This window comes from Sapajus apella, unplaced genomic scaffold (genome assembly GCF_009761245.1).
Source record: "Sapajus apella isolate SASKATOON/1434 unplaced genomic scaffold, GSC_monkey_1.0 scaffold25, whole genome shotgun sequence".
Taxonomy (NCBI): domain Eukaryota; kingdom Metazoa; phylum Chordata; class Mammalia; order Primates; family Cebidae; genus Sapajus; species Sapajus apella.
The window spans coordinates 22,081,946-22,103,518 of NW_022436965.1; the positions used below are offsets into that span (position 1 = coordinate 22,081,946).

The window sequence follows — 21,573 nt, forward strand, 5'->3', positions numbered from 1 at the left end:
GGTGGGGACAAATATCCAAACTCTACTTGTATCAGGTTTAGGGATTTTGATGTTGCTGTTATTTGGAGACAGGGTCTCACTTTGTCATCCAGGCTGGAGTTCAGTTGTGTGATCACAGCTCACTGCAGCCTCAATCTCCTGAGCTCCAGCAATCCTATCTCAGTCTCAGCCTCCCAGATAGCTGGGACCATAGGTGCATACCACAATGCTCAGCTACTTTTACTTTTGTTGAGACAGGGACTCCCTGTGTTACCCAGGTTGGTCTGGAACTTCTGGGCTCAAGCCATCCTCCCACCTCAGCCTTCCAAAGTATTGGGATTACAAGCATGAACCAACATGCCTGAACTGCTTGGTTTTTTAAGAAAGTGTCAGATATTTTTCAGAATACCTGTACCACTTTACATCCCCACAATGTAAGAGAGATCTGCTTCTCCAAATCTACTAGCATTTGCTATTGCCACTATTTTTTAATTTTCACTGTTCTATTAGTGTAGTGATATCTCATGGTGATCTTAATTTGCATTTCCCTAGTGGCTAGCAATACTGAACATCCTTTTATGTGCTTATTTGCCATCCATACAGCCTCTTCAGTGACATGTCTATTTCTTTTGAATTTTTCTTAAAAAATCCAAAAATTTCATTTTCTAATGAATTGTTTCCTTAGGGTTGAATTTTGAAAGTTCTTTATATACTGTAGGTAAGAGTCCTTTGTCAGATATGTTCTTTGCAAATATTTTCTCCCACTGTGGACCATGTCTTTTCATCCTCTTAACAGAGGTATGCGCATAGCAAAATATTTTAACTTTGATAAGCCAATTTATCAATTTTTCTTTTATGGATTGTATGTTTGGTGTCATGTTTAAAAACTGTTCATCAAATCCTACATACTGAAGATTTTCTTCTGTTTTGTTTTTTGATGTGAGGTTTAGGTTAAGTTCCTGTTTTGTTTTGTTTTTCTTCAGTCATTTGTCAGAAAGACTATCTTACTCCATTGAATTGCTTTTGTAACTTAGTCACAAATAAGTTGGCTATATGTCTCTGGGTCAATTTCTCAGTTCAATATTCTGTTCCAGTGATCTGTGTTAATCCCACCACCAATACTCTCAAGTTTGATTCCTGTGGCTACATAATAAATCTTGAAATTGGAGTAACTGACTCTTATTTTATTCTTCTTCAAAATGTTTTTGGCTATTTCAATTCCTTTGCATTTTCATATTAATTTTAGAATAACCTTGCCCATGTCTAGAAAAAAGTCTGTGAGAATTTTGACAGAAAGTACATTACCAATTTGGGGAGAACTGTTTTTTCCCATGTTAAGCCTTCTAATCCTTGAATACAGTGTATCTCTCCCTTACTCTGTATCTTCCTTGATTTCTCTCATCAGCACTTTGTGGTTCTCAGCATACAAATCCCGTACATGTTTTGCTGGATTTACAACCAAGTATACTCACACTTTGTTTAACAATGGGGCTGTGTTCTAAGAAACGTGTCATGTGGTGGTTTCATCACTGTGTGAACATACTTACACAAAACTAGATGTTACAGCCTACTATACGCCTAGGCTATATTGCACAGCCCATTATTCCTAGGCTACAAATCTGTACAGCATGTTAGTATTACTGTAGGCAACTGTAACACAATGGTATTTTTATTTCTAAACAAGTATTTCCAAAGTGGTATTTGAATATCTGACCATACATAAACATAGAAAAGGTACAGTAAAAAGACAGTATAAAAGATTAAAAATGGTACAGCTGTATAGGGCACTTACCATGAATGGGACTTACAGGACTAGAAATTGCTAAGGGTAAGCTAGGGAGGGAGTTGTGAGTGAATGTGAAGGCCAAAGACATTACTATATAATAGTGTTGACTATAGAAAGCCTGTACACTTAAGCTACACTAAATTTATAAAAACATATTTTCTTTCTTGAATAGTAAATTAACCTTAGCTTACTGTAACTTATTTACTTTATAAACCTTTCATTAAAAAAAAAAAAGTTTAAATTTTGGCCGGGGGTGGTAGCTCATGCCTGTAATCCCAGCACTTTGGGAAGCTGAGGTGGGCATCTCACTTGAGGTCAGGAGTTCGAGACCAACCTGGCCAACATGGTGAAACCTTGTTTCTATTAAAAATATAAAAATTAGCTGGGTGTGGTGGCACACCCTTGTTATTCCACTGCTTGAGAGGCTGAGGCAGGAGAATCCCTTAAACCTGGGAGGTGGAGGTTGCAGTGAGCTGAGATCGTGCCACCACACTCCAGCCTCAGTGACAGCGCGAGACTCTGTTTCAAAATATATATATATATATATATATATATATATATATATATATATATATATAGGTTTCTGTAATAACCCCATAGTAGCTTAAAATACAAAGACATTGTGTAGCTGCACAAAAGTGTTTTCTTTCTTTACATCCTTTTTATAAGGTTTTTCTATTTACAAATTTTTTTAAATTAAGTTTGTCTTGTTAAAACTAAGACTCAAACTAGATGAGCCTACACAGGGCCAGAATCATCAAGACATCACTAAGATGGGAATTTTTCAGTTCCATTATAACCTATGGTACCTCAGTGATATACACTGTCTATCATTAACTGAAACATTGTTATGTGGCACATGACTATATTTCTTGTTCATTTATTTAGCCATTCTTTCAGAGTAGGTCTGCTAGAAGTAAATTTTCTTTCTTTTCCTTCACCTAACAATATCTTGATTTCCCCTTCATCACTGAAGGACATTTTTGCTAAATATAGATTTGGGGGAGTTTGAGCTCTCTCTGTACCTGAAAAATATCATGCCATAGCCTCCTGGCCTCCATGGTTTCTGATAAAATATCTGTTATCCCTGGAATTGTTTTCCCATAGGTAAGGTATCATTTCTCTCTGCTGTTTTCAAGATTTTTCCTTTGTCTCTCGTTTATAGAAGTTTCACTGTAACACATCTTGGGAGATTTTTTTTATTTTTCTGTTTGAAATTTGCTCAGTTTCTTGATCTATATAGGTTTATGTCTTCTACCAAATCTGGGGAGTTTTCAGCCACTGTTTCAAAGTACTTTTCAGCAAGTTAGAACTTTTGTTGTAGATCTTTGTGTTGTAGTCCCAAAGGTCCCTGAGCGTTCATTTATTATTATTTGTTCTCTTTTCTCTTTCTTGTTCAGATTGGGTAATTTCTATTGTTCCATCTTCAGTTCACTCTGTCTCCTCCATTCTGCTGTGAGCCTACACAATAAGTTTTAATTCAGATATTGTAGCTAGCTGTCTGTTCTAAAATTTCTAATTAGTTTTTCTTAATATTTCCTATCGACTGAGGCCTATTTCTTTGCTGAGACTTCATACTTTTTTCATTTGTTTCAAGTGTGTCCATAATTACTCGTTGAAGCATTTTTATGACAGCTGCTTTAAAATCCTTGTCAGATAATCCTAACATCTCTGTCATCTTGGTCTATTACTTAGGCATTTTATATTACATATTTTTACGTACATGGACATTTCTGCTTGGTAAACTATTCCTTTACCACTTTAAAATTACCCTCCCTTTTTTGGCCTCAGAACTTACTGCTATAACAGCCCTTTTGTTTTGATACTATTTGACTGGCATATCTCCATAGATTCATTAATCATCTTTTCTGTGTCATTTAGTTTTAGGTATGTCTCTTATGAAAAGAAATAGATAGGATTTTCATTTTTTAAAAATCCCATCTGAATAGAGGTTTGTTTAACCCATTTACTACTTCCTTTGTGATTACTAATATATTTGGCCTTTTCCCATCATGTAAAAACAGTTTTTATTTACTTTAGTTCTTCTTTGTTATTGATCTCCCTTACCCTTCTTTCCTACTTTACATTAAATGTAATTTCTTTATGCCTCTTTCTTCCCCCCTTAACAGTTTAGGAGTCAAATATTCTTTTTATATTTGCTATTTATGATTTGCTAACAAATTCTAAAGTTAATAAATGTCCCTAGATCATTCTAATAAGAAAAAATCTGCATATAAATCATCTTCACACAGGTAGTAACTCCTTGAGTTTTCTGGAATTCATCTTATAATCTGGCATTAATTGTTTATAAATAATGTTGTATGAAAAGAATTTAGAGCTGAGGTAAATGAGACCAGAATTGACTTAAAAACATTAAAAAGTCCTTATTGTTCTTCATAAATGATGGAATGTTTTCATATCATAAAAGCAATTCATTTTAAACTGATGATATTCCCTGAAATTAAAAATAATCAATGTTCAGAGCATCTCTAGTTAGCCAGCTCATTATCTTTAACACCTTAAATGTAAGAGCTCCTAAGAGTAGGATTAAGATAATATAAAATGCCTAATTATGCTTAATATTAAAAAAAAAAAATCTCAAAGAATTTCCATCAACATGGAACTAATAGGGTTCCAAATTAAAAATAAATAAGAATAGAGGAAGCAAATTAACCAAAGGTGGAGTCGTAGAAGCAAATTTGTCCAATTTACTTTAATATTTGTCAAAAAAAATGAACTTTTTTTTCATAATTCAGTCCAAAAGCCATTAGATGGGGCTGAGCAAGGCAGGCATCCAAGCTTAAGAAAGTGAGGAGGTAGCAGCAACCAGAAGATTGGTTATATGGAGAGAGACGACTATAAACATTTTAAGGATAATGAGAGCTAAATGCACCACTGTTGGAGGAAAGAACTAAAATCTTAAAGAGAAAAAACTAGAATGAACTATAATACTACATTGGAATTAGAGGTTTTGGTATAAAGTCAATGGTTTTCAGAACATACAAATGCAAAAATAAATATAGCTTTAAGTAAAATACACACACATATACATATATTCTATTCTCTAGAGTGCCTGGGGGCAATAATATCCCTACAGCAATGAGCACACTTGGCACCCAGACCTTGATTTCTAAATGCTACTTTCTACTATTAAAAAAAACAGTGATTCTCAAAACAAACAGCTACTTTCTACTATTAAAAAAACAGTGATTCTCAAAACAAACAAACAACAAAAACTATTAGTGGAAGTACTTTAAAAAATTATAGGAATATGTGAAAAAGACACAAAATCAGTTTGAAGGGATTCTTATTAGCCAAATTTTGGACAATTTGGACAAGAAAAAAATAATGAATGAATTGTAACTATTACTTAAAGGAATTCATGAGTCCATACAGATATAAATAAATATAGAAAAGAGAAAGCTTTTCCTTATAGTAGGATGCCAAATAATGTAGAATAAATAATATAATTAAGAAATCAATATTTGAAAACCATCACAGTATTAGTTCAGTCAGGAAATAACAAAAGATCAGGCATGGGTGGCTCATGCCTGTAATCCCAGCACTTTAGGAGGCCTAAAGTGGATCACTTGAATCTAGGAGTTTGAGACCAGCCTGGATAACATAGTGAGATCCCATCTCTACAAAAAATTTAAAAGTCAGCCAGGTATGGTGGCATGCACCTGTAGTTCCAGCTACTCAGGAAGCTGAGGTGGGAGGATCTGCTAAGCCCATGAGTTTGAAGCTTCAGTGAGCTATGATTGTGCCACTGTACTCCAGCTTGGGAAACAGAGTGAGACCCTGTCAAGAAAGAGGGTGAGACACAGTAAGAGAGGGAGGGAAGATGGAAGGAAGGGGGGGAAGGGGGGAAAAGGGGAGGAGGAGAGGGAGGGAGGGAGACTGGCTATGAAATCTAGTAAGTGAAAACTTGGTGATGAAAATTTACAGTTTCCCCATAAAATAATTATTAGTTACAAAGAGAAGCACAACTTTACAGAAGAGAAGACTGACAAACACCCCCTTAAGTGATCGAAGTTAACTTAATCAGTCAAGAAACAGGCCAGGCGTGGTGGCTGATGCCTGTAATTCCAGCATTTTGGGAAGCCAAGGTGGGTGGATCACCTGAGGTCAGGAGGTCTAGACCAGCCTGACCAATATGGTGAAGCCCTGTCTCCATTAAAAATTCAAAAATTAGTTATGCATGGTGGTGTGTACCTGTAGTCCCAGCTACTCGGGAGGCTGAGACAGGAAAATTGCTTGAACCCAGGGGGCAGAGGTTGCAGTGATCTGAGATTGCACTACTGTGCACCAGCCTGGGCGACAGAGCAGGACTACATCTAAAAAAAAAAAAAAAAAAAAAAATCAAAATACTGCACCACCTGAAAGGATGCAATAAGAATGCAGTATCACTCTGTGATACTCCTGCCAAAGATGTATGACATGACCTGAATCTAATTATGCAGAACCATCAGGTAAATCCAAATTCAGAAACATTCCATAAAACGTATGCTTCCAAAGTGCCATGACCCTAGAAATAAAAAAGACTTAAGGAACTATTCCAGATTGAAGAACAGTAAAGAGATATGACAAATAAATGCAACGTGCAGTCTTAGATTGGATTATTTTGGTCTAAGGGACATTTTGGGGACAAGTGGCAAAATCTGAATAGGGTCTATGGATTAGTTGATAGTAATCTATCAATGTTAATTTCCTAACTTTTATGTTTGTATTGTGGCTATGTAGAAGAATGTTCTTATTTGTAGGAACACTAAAGTAGTTAGGGGTGACAGAGCATCAAGTCAGTAACTTACTCTCAAAAGTTTCTGAGACAAGTTGCACTATTCTTTCATTTTTTCTATAATTCTGAAATTATTTTGAAATTTTAAAAAAATAGTGAAGAAAGAAAAAGGAAACAGATGAACAAACCCCTATACAGCGTTTTTTAGTTATCCTAGTGTAGCTTTGACCTCTCCAACACTCAGAAATCCCTAGTCACAAGATGTGTATTAACACTGGCAAGACCACAATTCTTATAGAAATATGAAATGTACAGATAATCCACTGTCAGATTGCTCTTGCAACAATTTAAACAGTATCCTGACAGACATTTCAAGATCTTATAGAGGAGCCTACATTTTAAAGGTCTACATTTTATTAATGGAAGTTCAGACTTAAAGCCAGATCTAAGCGCCTGGGTTTTGAACATCTTTACACAGTTGGTGTCATCACTTACTTATTACTTGGAGAAAAAGTCTGAAACCATTACAACCCAAAATTCTATTAATATTTTAGAAACTCGGTTAATTTAAAATAAAATCTCCTCAGACATAAGACAATATTAGAAAATAAATTATAAATGTGATATTATAAATATATTGTCATGTTCTTTTAAAACTTCCATTTTAGTGGCACTACAATGTGCAATGTCAAACTTTCCTACTTAAGAGACACTATTTAAGAGAGGAAAGGACTTAACATCTGTTATGGATTGAACTGTGTCTTTCCCCAAAATATGTTACAGTTTACACCTTTTGTACTTGTAATACAACCTTAATGAGAAAGAAGACCTTTGCAAATGTTAAGATCTGGTCCATAGGCCTGCCCCTAATCCAGTATGGTTGTTGTCCTTATATAAAGGAGAAACTTGAACAGAGACAGACATAGGACACACAAAGACAAGAAGAGATGGATGGAACAGATTCTGTTTCAGAGCCCTCAGAAAGAACCAAACCTACTAATACCTTATTCTGGACTTCTAGCCTCCAGAACTAAGAGGCAATAAATTTCTGCTGCTTATGGTACCCTGTTAAGGCACTACTAAAAAACTAATCTAACACGTGAAACTTAATTTTCTCATTTGAAAAATGAGAATAATTATGCTGTCTCCCAAGGTTATCCTTAAAATTAAAATGTTATTCTGAAAATAATCAGTAATTATAAAAATGGTATTATCTCTTAATATTTAATAAATACAACTGTTCACATTTTTCTCCTAGTACAAGAAAAAAATTTTAAGTGATCCTCAAGTATTTCCATGCTTTTTAACTGACTTTTAATCCACAGGCCAGAAAAATAATCTTTACTGTACACAGTTAAGAACCGAGTCTTAATAATGTTAGTACTATCAAAACATGTCTGAAATACTAGTTGGTTTTCTTGTTTTAATCCTCAAATAACATTTTTTTAAAAAGTATAAATGTTGTCTTCTGAAAACTTAAAAGAAAAAAGAGGCATCTCTGGCCAGATGAACACTATACAGCAGTCCAGGGCAGTTATGATTCAGAGACTGGAAATAATCAACTGCATTTGGTGCTGCCAAAAGCAAATGATAAAAGAATGTGGAGGGTTAACAAGCTGACCTTCAAAAAAAAAAGAAGGAATAATTCCATGCAAAATGCTTTTCTTCTTTTTGCCCTACTTTCTATACGTCTACACATGTATGTATACTAAAAATGAAAGAACACATGTGAGCATGTCTAGCACATGGCAAGCAGAGTAGGAATTCCAGGAAATGTTAGTCCCTCCAGCCCTGCCCCACCCTCCTGCCCTTCTACTCAGAGGATGAGTAGTAGAAGCATGCTTAGGGTAGTCAACTTTGTAATCTTTCCATAATGACAGATGTCAATTAATTTTGCATCATCTTTATTAGCTTTAGGCAAAAGAGTTTTACTAAAAAGCAATATCAAAGTAATATCTGTTAATGCTTCTCATCTTGTATAAAGTCCTAAATATGAAGGCCCAAAATAGAAAGGCACCAGGCAATCTAACGTACCTTATTTCTCATTTTGAATAGCATAGGTTAAAATGCACGTAAGTAAAAATTCTTTGTTATAACATCTCCATACCTTACCAGGAATAAACTGTTACATGAGGTATAATCCCTGCACTTTGGGAGGCTGAGGCAGGCAAATTGCTTGAGCTCAGGAGTTCAAGACCAGCCTGGGCAACATGGCAAAACCCTGTACACGTACACACACACACACACACACACACACACACACACACACACACACACTCCTCTCTCTCTCTCTCTCTCTCTCTCTCTCTCTCTCTCTCTCTCGCTGGGCATGATGGTATACCCTTCTAATACCAGCTACTCCAGAGGTTGAGGTGGGAAGACCACTGAGCCTGGGAAGCAGAGGTTGCAGTGAGTGGAGATCTCATCACTGCACTCCAGCCTGGGTGACAGAGAGACCCCGTCTCAAAAAAAAAAAAAAAAAAAAAAAAAAAGCCTACATTCTCTGTGTCCCCACCCTCTTCTGGCCAGCCAGGTGATGGGTGTAATTTAATGAAAGATTCCTAAGAAAAGGTGAACTTCAGGGAATGAGGCAGGTTTTAAAGCAAAGATTCTCCTGGTTTTGGCAAACTCAGACATTTTGGCTATTATTACAGTTTCATTCATGATAACAAGCCTTTATTTACCCCAACTCCAGTCAGTCACGTGAAATGTAATAACGCTCTTTCTATAACATCAATTTTTTTCATTACAGGTGTCAGCTAATTTTGAAGTGTTTTTAAAATGTCTTGCAAAAAATAAATTATTGCTTGATGATCAACTATAAAAAGTGAAAACATGAGATAAATGTTCAGTCACACAAAATATCCTATTGGACTAACAGAGAGCTAGGTTTAAACTCCAGTTCTAGCATATTGAACTATATGACTGCCTTTCTGAGCCTCAGTTTTTTTCATCTGTAAAACAGAGACAGTAATACTCTCAAGAGTTCTTGTAGGCTTAAATAAAACAATACATATAAATAAGTTTCAAAGGCACATACCAGTTAATTAATGGTTAATACTGTTAACTGTAACACTGTAAGTTATTATAAAAGAAAAATCCATGTGAAACATCACTATGGTTTGTTTATTCTCCTAGATGTGTATATTTATACTTAAAGTACTTAAAAATATAAAAAAGGCACTAGACTAGGAGTCAGACGTAGATTCTGAACTAGAGTTGATCTCAGTTCTACACTAGCTTGCTGAACTTCTATAATTACTTCTTTAATCTTCATGTAGGTAATTTGTAAAACAGTAAATGTATACTATATATTCTAATTACTATATTAACTTTATAAAATTATTATTTACACAGTGCCTCTATTAAACTACCATACAGTGATTAATGCAAATGATATATTATCACAGAATAAGGATGATATAAAAATATATTTATATACCTTGCTTGCATTAATTTCACAACTTTTTCAAAAGAGACCAGAGTCTAATCTAAGAACTAGGGCCAATCCTAAACTATTTTCAATTGCTGGCTGGGTCACAGTCATCCCAAGCATCACTCCATCATATCAATAAATATCAAACAAATTTCAGAGTTAAAAATACATATTTGATGTCATTTTGATAGTCATTCCACAAAATTAAAGGCAATCATAACACCTGGATTTATCAGATGCTACTAAATTAATAGCTTTATTTAGCAGAAAATATTTACCAGGTATAGAAAGACTGCATTCTTTCTTTGAACTGATTCATTGAAAACTGAGAGTAGTTTGGTAATTAAAAAGGCAGGAAAGTTCTTCTTACTTTTCCAGTCTATGAACACAAAAAGAGAAAAAGGCAAAACTGAGTAAGCTGTATAAAATAACCTAACACTTAAAGAGAGAACAATTACACACAGTGGGGGACACTGGACTATTCATCAGGGCACATTCAGATTAGCTGCCTTAGGCAGGCACCTCTCGTGCCTATTTCCTCACCTACAAAACAGAAGTAACTAGTACCTGCCCTTACTAACGGAACATGGAGATAAATCAGAGAGTTCTTTGAACATGTATTGTATGGTGCCATTCTTTCATGAAGCTGGATAAAACAGCCTACTTAGATTTTTCTAAGCGTGCATTTCACTAACATAAAAAAAAAAAACAAACCCTGATCTCCACATTTGACATTAACCTCCCCTCAATATACAAGTATCTATTGTCTTCATATATATATACATAGGGGATTTAGATAGCAATAGATCCATACAGGTTGCTATAGATGTAAAGTATTCTGAAAAAAGACATAAGATTACATTTTGTATTTAGAAAAAGAGGAAGATCAATACTTGGTACACACAGGTATGAAAATTCACTATCACTGGTTGACCATCCCTCTCTTTGTTATGAAACCTCAAAATCCTGATCAACAGAATTCAAACAGCCTCAACCAATAAAGAAGAAATGGTACATGCTATGACTCTTATTTACTATCTACTTGTAATATTATAGCTATTTTTGATTTAGCATAACTAATTAGTGTAACTGGTATAAGTCAGTGTAACTGATGGAGTAACATAACTAATTAATGAAAACTGTGTAAATTTTACATATCCATACTCAGTGCTCACATAACTGGCTCAAATAACTTTTTTCTATACATTCAGTGATGTTCCTATTTCATGAATCTGAACAGCTGAGGTGCAATGGTACAAACAAAATCAAATGCAGTTCAAAGTGTCCTCTTGAAAAGGAGTTGTTAAGGCCAGGCATTGGGCACGGTGGCTCACGCCTACAATCCCAGCACTTTGGGAGGCCGAGGTGGGCAGGTCATGAGGTCAGGAGGTTGAGACCATCCTAGCTAACACAATGAAGCTAAAAATACAAAAAATTAGCCAGGGGTGGTGGCAAGCACCTGTAGTCCCAGCTACGCAGGAGGCTGAGGCAGGAGAATCGCTTGAACCCAGGAGGCGGAAGTTGTAGTGAGCTGAGGCACAGGTTGTAGTGAGCTGAGATCACACTACTGAACTCCAGCCTGGGCGACAGAGTGAGACATTGTCTCAAAAAAAGAAAAGAGTTGTTGGTTGGGCATGGTGGCTCATGCCTTTAATCCCAGCACTTTGGGAGGCCAAGGCCAGCAGATCACGAGGTCAGGAGACCAAGACCATCCTGGCCAACATGGTGAAACCCTGTCTCTACTAAAAATACAAAAATTAGTGCCATTGCACTCCAACCTGGTGACAGAATGAGACTCCCTCTCAAAAAAAAAAAAAACCAAAAACAAAAATTAGTGAGGTGTGGTGGTGCACACCTATAATCCCAGCTACTTGGGAGGATGAGGCAGGAGAATCGCTTGAACCCGGCAGGTGGAAATTGCAATGAACTGAGACTGTACCACTGCACTCCAGTCTGGGCAACAGAATGAGACTCTGTCTCAAAACCAAAAACAAAAAACTGTACATACTTTTAAGAGAATGAAAAGAATTTTTAAACTGTAAGAAATACCTAAAGCAAAAAGCACACAAAACCAAAAAGCACCTTAAGGAATAGTGAGACACTGAGAGAAATGAATACGCAAAACAAATTTTTAACAAATCCACTAAACCCACCTGAGTAGGAACTGTAACCCGTAAGAAAAACCTACCTGACCTTCCAATATGATGGTTACAAACTAACAAGCTCTTTCTCTCTGTCCATTGGCACATCTTGAGACCTCTTATTCTTTTGAAACGTTCCCCAACTTATATTGGATGCAAATAAACCAGGTGTGGCCCTCACAACAGTAATCCTGCTAATCTCTACTGAGTTTCCATAGCAACATGCACAGCTGGCAATGGCAAAGAGGCTGTACTGGCTTCAGACAGGTTTTAAAAATTTCAATACTCATTTAGTGAAATAATAATTATGTTCTCAGTTAAAAATATTTTTAAAAAATTTTTATCTTTGCTTGAAATGTTAAACAAAATAAAGCAAAGTATTTTCTGCTAGTCCAAAGTGGCTTTCAGCCCAACAGCAATAACTAACGTGCCTGTGAAAAGTTACGAAATGCCAATCACCAAGTGATAACCATTCTTTGACTAAAGAAATATAAAATTTTAAGTGAATATTCCCTATGGGTTACCTAATATAATAAGTAACATTCAGAGAGAGAGAGAAAAAAAGAGAGAGAACTAACATAAAGTCTAATTTAAACACTAGTAAATAAAATTTTAAGTGAATATTTCCTGTGGGTCACCTAATGTAATAAGTAACATTCAGAAAGAGCGAGAAGAGAGACACCAATATAAAGTCTAATTTAAACAGTAGTAAATGCTATGCAACTTCTCCTTAAATAAATTTAATATGACTGTTCCTTGATTTAATTAAAATTGATGAGAGTTTTTACAACTGGGCACAGTGGCTCACGCCTGTAATCTCAGCACTTTGGGAGGTCAAGGCAGGCGGATCACCTGAGGTCAGGAGTTTGAGACCAACCTGGCCAACATGGTGAAACTCGTCTCTATCAAAATACAAAAATTAGCTGGACATGGTGGCGTGCACCTGTAATCCCAGCTACTCGGGAGGCTGAGGCAGCAGAAATGCTTGAGCCTGGGAGGCAGAAGCTGCAGTGCGCAGAGATCACGCCACTGCACTCCAGCCTGGCGACACAGCAAGGCTCCATCTTCCAAAAAAAAAAAAAAAAAAAAAAACCAGAAATAAGGGTTTTCACAATGGTGATTCTTTTTGTAAATTTTTAATTTTTAGTTTAGATTCAGAGGGTATTTGTGCAGGTTTGTTACCTGGATATATTGCATGATACTGAGGTTTGGACTTCCACTGAACCATAACCCAGTGAATACAGTGCCTGATCTGTAGTTTTTCAACCCTTGCTCCCCTTCCTCCTGACCCTTCTGGAGTCCCCAGTGTCTGTTGTTCCTATCTATGTATCCGTGTGGTACCTACCCAATGTTTAGTTCTCACTTTTAAGTGAGAACATGTAGTATTTTGGTTTCTGTTTCTGCAACAATTTGCTTAGGGTAATAGCCTCCAGCTGTATCCATTTTTATGGTTGTGTAGTATGCCATGGTTATCTGTGTACCACACTTGCTTTACTCATCATTAATGGGCACCTTGGTTGATACAATGGCTTTGCTATTATGAACAATGCACAGTAGCTATTCTTAAAGGGCAGTAACTGGATCAGCATCATGAACATTATCTGGAAACATAATTATGAGAAATGTACATTCTTGGCCCCTACCCCACACCTACTGAATCAGAACCTCTGGAGGTGGGGGACCCAACAAGCTGTGTTTTAACAAACCCCTAGAAGATTCTGAACCAATGACTTACAGTGTCAAACTTCAGAGAAGACAAACATGAAACAGAAATGCAATGCTTTATCCCATTCTTTGGAACTAGTCGAGGAACAGCAGCAAAATAAAATGCAAAAAAACTCAGTGATCTCTTGAATTGAGTCTGTTGGCTAATATTTCACTGACTAAAAGATATGCAGAGATAAATAGTAGTTCAGCATGTCTACCATTCCTACACATGTAAAGCACCAAGGGAAAATCAAATGTCTGTTTACAGGGACAAGAGGGTCCTTGCACATAGAACATTCAATCCACTACCATTCATAATGTATTACTAATCACAATCACTCTCCAATCACTGAGGTCTTTCCACACAGGGCAGCAAACCTAACCATTTATTCCTTTTAAAAGAATGCTTTTTTTCAACATAATATATATGTAAAGATGAGGATGAAGTTTGAGTAATAAATTTTAACAATGCTTACTAAGATTTTTTTTAAAAAACATACAAGAATGCAGTCCTTAGTATCTAACCATAGTGCCTTCATATACTAGAAGATACACCTTTCATTTCATCCTTTAACCTCAGTACATCCAATCACAACTCCTTCCGTATTTCTTTTCTTTCCATAATTCTAATGGGCAGCACTTCAAAGAAACAGCTAAGCTAGTGAAATTAAAGTGACCAGAGACACACAGATTTAATGAAGAAAAGCCACTGGGTGAATCAAACACGCCATATGCTGTTAAAATTGATGAATTCAAGCAAGCTGAATAGTTTTCTGAAGCTCATAATTAAAAATAAATTGCTAAATGCCTACAGCATTACACCTGAAAAAAAATGGACTTTTAAAATTGTATTTTGAGAGAATCTGAAGACTAGCCACAATTAAAAAAAAAAAACCATTCCAGGAAATTCAAAAATTTGTTTACTTATTCCCAGGATTTATTTCGTAAGCTATTTTACGATAAAAAAAAAATATGATGAAATTTACTCAAATGTCAAATTCTTGACTTTACATACGAGGAAGGAAACAAAAAATAATTACATTTAACTTGTTTTCTGCTTGCTATTATCTTAAATGAGGAAACGCTTGTATCATAGATATATTTTTACTTAAATGTTCGAGGAACATTTTTAGTTAAAGAATAAATTCAAGTCTCGATTTCTAACTTTAATGTGTTTCCAGCATTTACTGTAGTCTTTTGGAAAAAGAAATGCAAAAGAAACAAATCCTAGAGTCCTCATTATTGTCTTATTCTATCTCAAAGGAACAATATGGAATAAACAGGAAATGTATTCACAGGCTCCTCGTTCTTGCTCTGTTTTTTTATTTTGTTTTGCTTGCGAGATGGAGTTTTCCTCTTGTTGCCCATGCAATGGTACAATCTCAACTCACTGCAACTTCCACCTCCCAGGTTCAAGCAATTCTCCTGCCTCATCCTCCCAAGTAGCTGGGATTACAGATGTGCACCACCACACCATGCTAATTTTGTATTTTTTAAGTAGAGATGTGGTTTCACCATGTTGGTCAGGCTGGTCTCAAACTCCTGACCTCAGTGATCCACTTACCTTGGCCTCCCAAATAATGCTGGGATTACAGGCGTGAGCCACTGCGCCCAGCCTCTTGCCCTATTTGTTAAGTGTTAGTGTTCCTTAGGGTCCATCCTTAGCCCACTTCTCATTATACCAGTGACTGCCAAAGTATTTTCTTCATGCCACTAGTGGGACAGAATAGATTCAAAATTGCTGCTACTGTTGATTGTGACATTTGACTGAGGACTACATAGTAGTAGTACCTACTGGTTGCCATTCCAACTCTCCCCAGCTGAATAAGAGCAAAGACAAGGAATGACTGAATGATTAATCCCATCCCTATAGCTAGTGACTTGCTCAAAAGTGAACTTCATTTCAAATTTTTCCTCAATTTTGGCCAGTGAAATCAAGGACAGAGCTCCTGAACCTTTCTGATACAGTATTACTTTTAATAGAGAACACTGAGACTACTCTCTTTTCTCTGGACATTATTAACAAGGAAGCATATTTCCCTGGCTGCTGCTAGTAGTTATTTTGCAACCATGAGGGTAAACCAAAACACAGAGGAGCAGAGTCCAAACACAGCCCAGTCTTATTGTCCTTGAGGCTTCCAGTTTCTCAATCACATTAGCCATGCAAACTCCTTTGTATTTAAGCCAGCTCCAATTGCCTGAAACTGAAAGCAAACTACCAATAACAAATACATTAAATTATTAAGAGTTCTTAATTTGGTGTTCATAAGTTAAAAGTTAGAGTTACCAGAGTTTACTAAGGATTAGTTCAGTGTTCTGGGAAGACATGTGGCTGCCACAGATACTCTGCCAAAACTCTGCAAAATTCATGTTGTATATGCACATTATGAATTTCCAAAATTTGGTCTGGTTATTAATGCACAATCATTATTAAATTAAGGTTTTTAATTTCAACCATTCTTTCCTGTCTTGCAACTTAATTATAAGCATATTTGCACCAACTTTTCTAGCCTGTAATTTTTTTTAAATCAGCCTTCATATACAGCATATAAACATACATAGCATATTGTACCTTTCCAGCCTATAATTTTTTAAAAATCAGCCTTTATGATACAAGTTTTTTAAAGTGCAAACGGTCCCCATATTTCACACTACAGTGCTTTGCATACAATTGGAAATATGCTGGATGGTTACAGGTATGATTCCACTTTTACATATATCTATGGACATATATATGAGCATAGGAAAAAGGACTTGCAGGTTCACACTAAATGGTTAATATTTACTATACATTTCTATTTTTTGTTTCAATCTTTTTAATGGACACAGTTTTTGTAAATTCATTTTTATTAAAATAATTTTAGCTGCATTCTTTACTTTCCTAATATATTTGGTTAGGTCCCTAGAATCTGACTGAACACTTTTCCTTTATTATCCGAATCAGTGTAAATAATGGAGTGCAATGCTGTGCAATCAGTTTTTATTATTTTATTACAAAGAGCCTCTCAAAAGAAGTTTTTCTGCTTCAGATAACGAAGAGCTAAGATGAACCAGTTAGAGTCCTAAAAATGGGTCCAACAGAGAAAGATTAAAAACAAATAAAAACCACTTTGGCAGGAATTACAATATTGATATTAAATTTAAGGATATGTTACAATATGAGAAAGTTCTAAGTTTTGTGACGAAGATGAAATAGACAAATATGAATGAAGATTTTTCAAACACAAAGCTCAGGTTGCTTAGAAGTAACATAAAACTGGATTCTTTCTGACCATCTCTCCATTTGGCCTGAGTTTAGGTCTCATTTTACCTGAATATAAAAAGGCTTAATGGATGAACTTCCAAAATGCGGCCCTTACTACTGAGTCTCCACCAATAATCTATTTCCTTCAGTAGGATAAATTCTTTGTCCAACTCATGACTTAACTGTACAGAAACTTTAAAAAAGTTTTCTACTTGTAATGTTTTTTAGACCAAATAAAAATTTTAAAGATTTTAAAATATTGTAGCAGTTACTATATACGTTCCCCTTCTGAATTAAAAAAAGCAGCTTCATAACACATCTCTTCATAGACTCTTACTTTTTTTCATGTTTAAAGTCACTCATCCTGCAATTACAACAAAAAATTTCCCCCCTTAAGGGGATCCCTATTATCCCTGGTGCAGTAGAAGGCCTTCTATGGTCCATTCACTTTATACTGGTTATGGTAACACTAAGCAACCAACTTAGTAGGACATTAAGAGAAATCCGTTATTACCATTGTAGCCTCTGAATCACGTTCATTGCTCCACAAAAGTAATGGCAAAAATTTCTTTAAAATTTTAAAAAATATTTCAATACCTTGGAGGTACAAGTGGTTTTTGGTTACATGGATGAATAATATAGTGGTGAATTCTGAGATTTTAAAGCACCTGTCACCTGAATAGTGTATGTTGTAACCAATATGTAGTTTTTTTTATCTGGCACTCTCTTTCCACTTTTGAGTCTTCAAAGCCCATTTTATCACTGTATGCACTTGCATACTCATAGCTTAGTTCCCACTTATCAGTGAGAACTTAAGGTATTTGGTTTTCCATTCCTGAGTTACTTCACTTAGAATAACGGCCTCCAGCTCCATCCAAGTTGCTGTAAAATACATTATTTTGTTCCACTTTATGGCTGAATAGTATTCCACAGTGGATACATACCACATTTTCTTTTATCTACTCATTAGTCAACGGGCACTCAGGTTAGCTCCATTATCTTTGCAACTGTGAACTGGGCTGCAAAAAACATACATGTACAGATGTCTTTTCTGCCTGCCTTGGCCTCCCAAAGTGCTGGGATTACAGGTGTGAGCCACTGTGCCCAGCCTTCTACTGTTAGCTCCTTAAGGAATCTCCACACTATTTTTCATAAGCTTATACTAATTTATATTACCATCAGCAGTGTGTAAGCGTTCCCCTTTCGCCACATCTGGCCATTCTTGCAGTAATAAAGTGGTGTCTCATTGTGGTTTTAACTTGCATTTCCCTGATAATTCATGACGCCGAGCATTTCTTTATGTTTGTCGACCACTTGCATATCTTCTTTTGAGAAATGTTTACTCATGTCATTTGCTCACTTTTTGATGGAATTATTTGTGGTTTTTTTCCCTGCTTATTTGTTTGAGCTCCTTGTCGATTCTAGACGCTAGTCCTTTGTCAGATGTATAGTTTGCAAATATTTTCTCCCATTTTGTGGGTTGTTTCTGCTTACTCGGATGATTATTTCTTTTGCTGTGCAGAAGCTTTTTGATTCCATCAGGTCCGACTAATTTATGTTTTTGTTGCATTTGCTTCTGGGGTTTTAGTCATGAATTCTTTGCCTAGGCCAATGTCCAGAAGAGTTTTTCCAAGGTTAACTTCTACTTCTGGTTTTGAAACTTAGATTTAAGTCTTTGATCCATCTTGAGTTGGCTTTTGCATAAGGTGAGAGATAAGAATCCAGTTTCATTCTTCATGTGGCTAGCCAGTTTTCCCAGCATCACTTATTAAACAGGGTGTCCTTTTCTAACTTATGTTTTTGTATGCTTCATTGAAGATTAGTTGGTTATAAATATTTAGCTTTATTTCCGAGTTCTCTGTCCTGTTCCATTGGTCTACATGCCTACTTTTATACCAGTACCATGCTGCTTTGGTAACTACAGCCTTGTAGTATAACTGGAAATCCACTAATGTGATTCTTCCAGATTTATTCTTTTTGCTTACAATTACCTTTGGCTACCTGAGCTCTTTTTTGGTTCCATATGAATTTTAGGATTTTTTCCTAATTCTTTGAAAAATGATGTTGGTATTTTGATAGGGAATGCATTGAATCTGTAGACTGGCACAATATTGATTCTTCCAATCTGTGAGCATGGGATGTGTTTCTATTTGTGTCATCTATGACTTTTTTCAGCAATGTTTTGTAGTTCTCCTTACAGAGATCTTTTCACCTCCTTGGGTAAGTATATTCCTAGTATTTTATATTTTATTGTAGCTGTTGTAAAGGGGATTGAGTTCTTCATTTGATTCTTGGCTTCGTCACTGGTGTACAGCAGAGCTACTGATTTGTAAATACTGATTTTGTAACCTGAGACTTTATTGAATTTGTTTCTCAAATCTAGGAGTCTTCAGGGTATTCTAGGCATACAATCGTGATAGTCTGACTTCCTCTTTCCAATTTGGATGCTGTTTATTTCTTTCTCTTGCCTGACTGCTCTGGCTAGGACGTCCAGGGCTATGTCAAATAGAAGGGGTAAAAGTGGGCATCATTGTCTTGTTCTAGTTCTCAGGGGGAACGTTTTCAACTTTTTCTCATTCAGTACAATGTTGGCTGTGGGTCTGTCAGATACAGCTTTACTAATTTGAGGTAAGTCCCTTCTACACCTAATTTGTTGAGGGTTTTTATCATAAAGGGATGCTGGATTTTATCATATGCTTATTCTTTGTCTATTGAGATGATCATATGGTTTTTGTTTTTAATTCTGTTTATGTGATATATCACTTTTATTGGCTTGTGTATAAATCATCCTTGCATCCCGGGGATGAAACCTACTTGATCATGGCGGATTACCTTTTTTATGTCCTGCTGGATTCAGTTAGCTAGTATTTTGTTAAGGTTTTTTGAATCTATGTTTATCAGGGATATTGGTCCTCAATTTTTATTTATTTACTTATTTGTTATTTCTTCTAGTTTTCTTTTTTTTATGTTCTTTCCTGGTTTTGGTATCAGAGTGATACTGGCTTCATAGAATGATACAGGGAGGGTTCCCTCTTTATCAATCTTTTGGAATAGTTTCAGTGTGATTGGTACCAATTCTTATTTAATATCTGGTAGAACTCAGCTGTGAATCCATCTGGTCCTGGACTGTTTTTGTTGGCAAGTTTTGTTTTTGTTTTTAATTGATTCAATCTTGTTGCTTGTTGTCAGTCTGTTCAGGGTTTAATGATGGTGGAAATTTCTAAAGCTTTGCTTGGTGCTCTGGACAGTAAACCTGGTGTTTAACAGCTAACAGTAATATTCAAAGTGGAAAGTGCAGATAAAAATTCCAAGCATCAAGAAATGGTTTTCTATTATTAAAAACTACATCAACAAGTAGGGTAAATTTTAGCTAAATCAAACGAAGATCCTATCTTGAATTGGTACACTGGCATTTCTGTCATTTCTCCTTCTTACTTACATAATAGATTTCATAATAGAGACAAAAAAGATGGTAAAAGAAAACCAAGTCAAAAAAGCATTATTTACATTATCTATAAGAAGCCTCAACAGCTCTTGCCCCTGCCTCACCCACTCTCAAAGCATTGAGACAAGGTAATATAAATCCCCCCTCCCCCCCTCCCCCTCCCTCTCGCCTAACATGATCTTGAAAGAAAACAAGTCAGACAGTACAACAGCCATGCCAGATCTCAGGAGCCTGAAGCCAGCAGCACTACCACAAGGTAGCCAGAATTCATTTTGCTCACTAGGGAGACAAGAGAGCACCTACAGTGTTGTTACTCAAATAATCTTTCCCTGCCTCAGACTGTTTAGGAGACTAAATAAGGCTATTAAAATTCTCTTTGCTAAGTTTTAATATGCTAGTAAACAGTATTTTCATATTGGAAAACTTTAACAATATGCTAACATGCTACAAAAGAAAATGTTACACTTAATATGAGAGAAGCACCTAGTACCTCCTACCACTCTGAAAAATTAAAACCTTAAAAAATGTGTTTTTCCTTTATTATAGACTATCCCCCAGAATCTTCTTTTACTTAGAGAATATCAGCAACCAGTCATTTTACCATACTATCTGGATCCCTTCTTACAAATATATCACTTGTTTAGTATAATAAAAAAAAGAAATTAAAAAAACAAATATATCACTTGTTTGTACTAAAATAATCCCAATACTAAGTGAAAAATAAGACAGGTTACAGGCCATACAAGAAAACAGATGTGGAACAATTAATCATAACAAATAATCAGCTGTGCAAACCAACACTGAATCTTTCCCAGGATTCTTTCTTATCACTTCACAAAAAATAGCTTAAGCATTGTTGTCCCTATATCATTAGATTTAGAATCAAATCTAACATAAAAGGCAAACTTTATCTCTTCTAGTTCTTGCAAATAGCAAAGGATAAAAATCACAGAGTTTTAGAGCAGAGAGAAATGTTAGCAATGATCAACCCAATGCTTTTCATTGCATAAATAAGGAAATGATGTGCAAGGTTGCATGATTTATTTAGGACACTCTGAGTGAATAGCACAGCTGAAATTCAGACCCATTTTCTGATT

The 21,573-nt window shown here is 35.8% G+C and overlaps 1 protein-coding gene across 2 annotated transcripts in view; it reads right to left on the minus strand.

The window, feature by feature from the left end:
* Window positions 1–21,573, minus strand: part of POU2F1 (POU class 2 homeobox 1) — a 182,092-nt gene that overhangs the window by 93,240 nt on the left and 67,279 nt on the right. Inside the window, exon 2 of one of the 2 annotated variants that reach the window (XM_032291510.1) lies at window positions 10,218–10,318. The exons of the other annotated variant lie outside the window; for it this stretch is intronic. The gene's annotated coding sequence lies outside the window, so the exon portion shown is untranslated. The remainder of the gene's footprint in view (window positions 1–10,217; window positions 10,319–21,573) is intronic. 2 annotated transcript variants of the gene reach the window in all.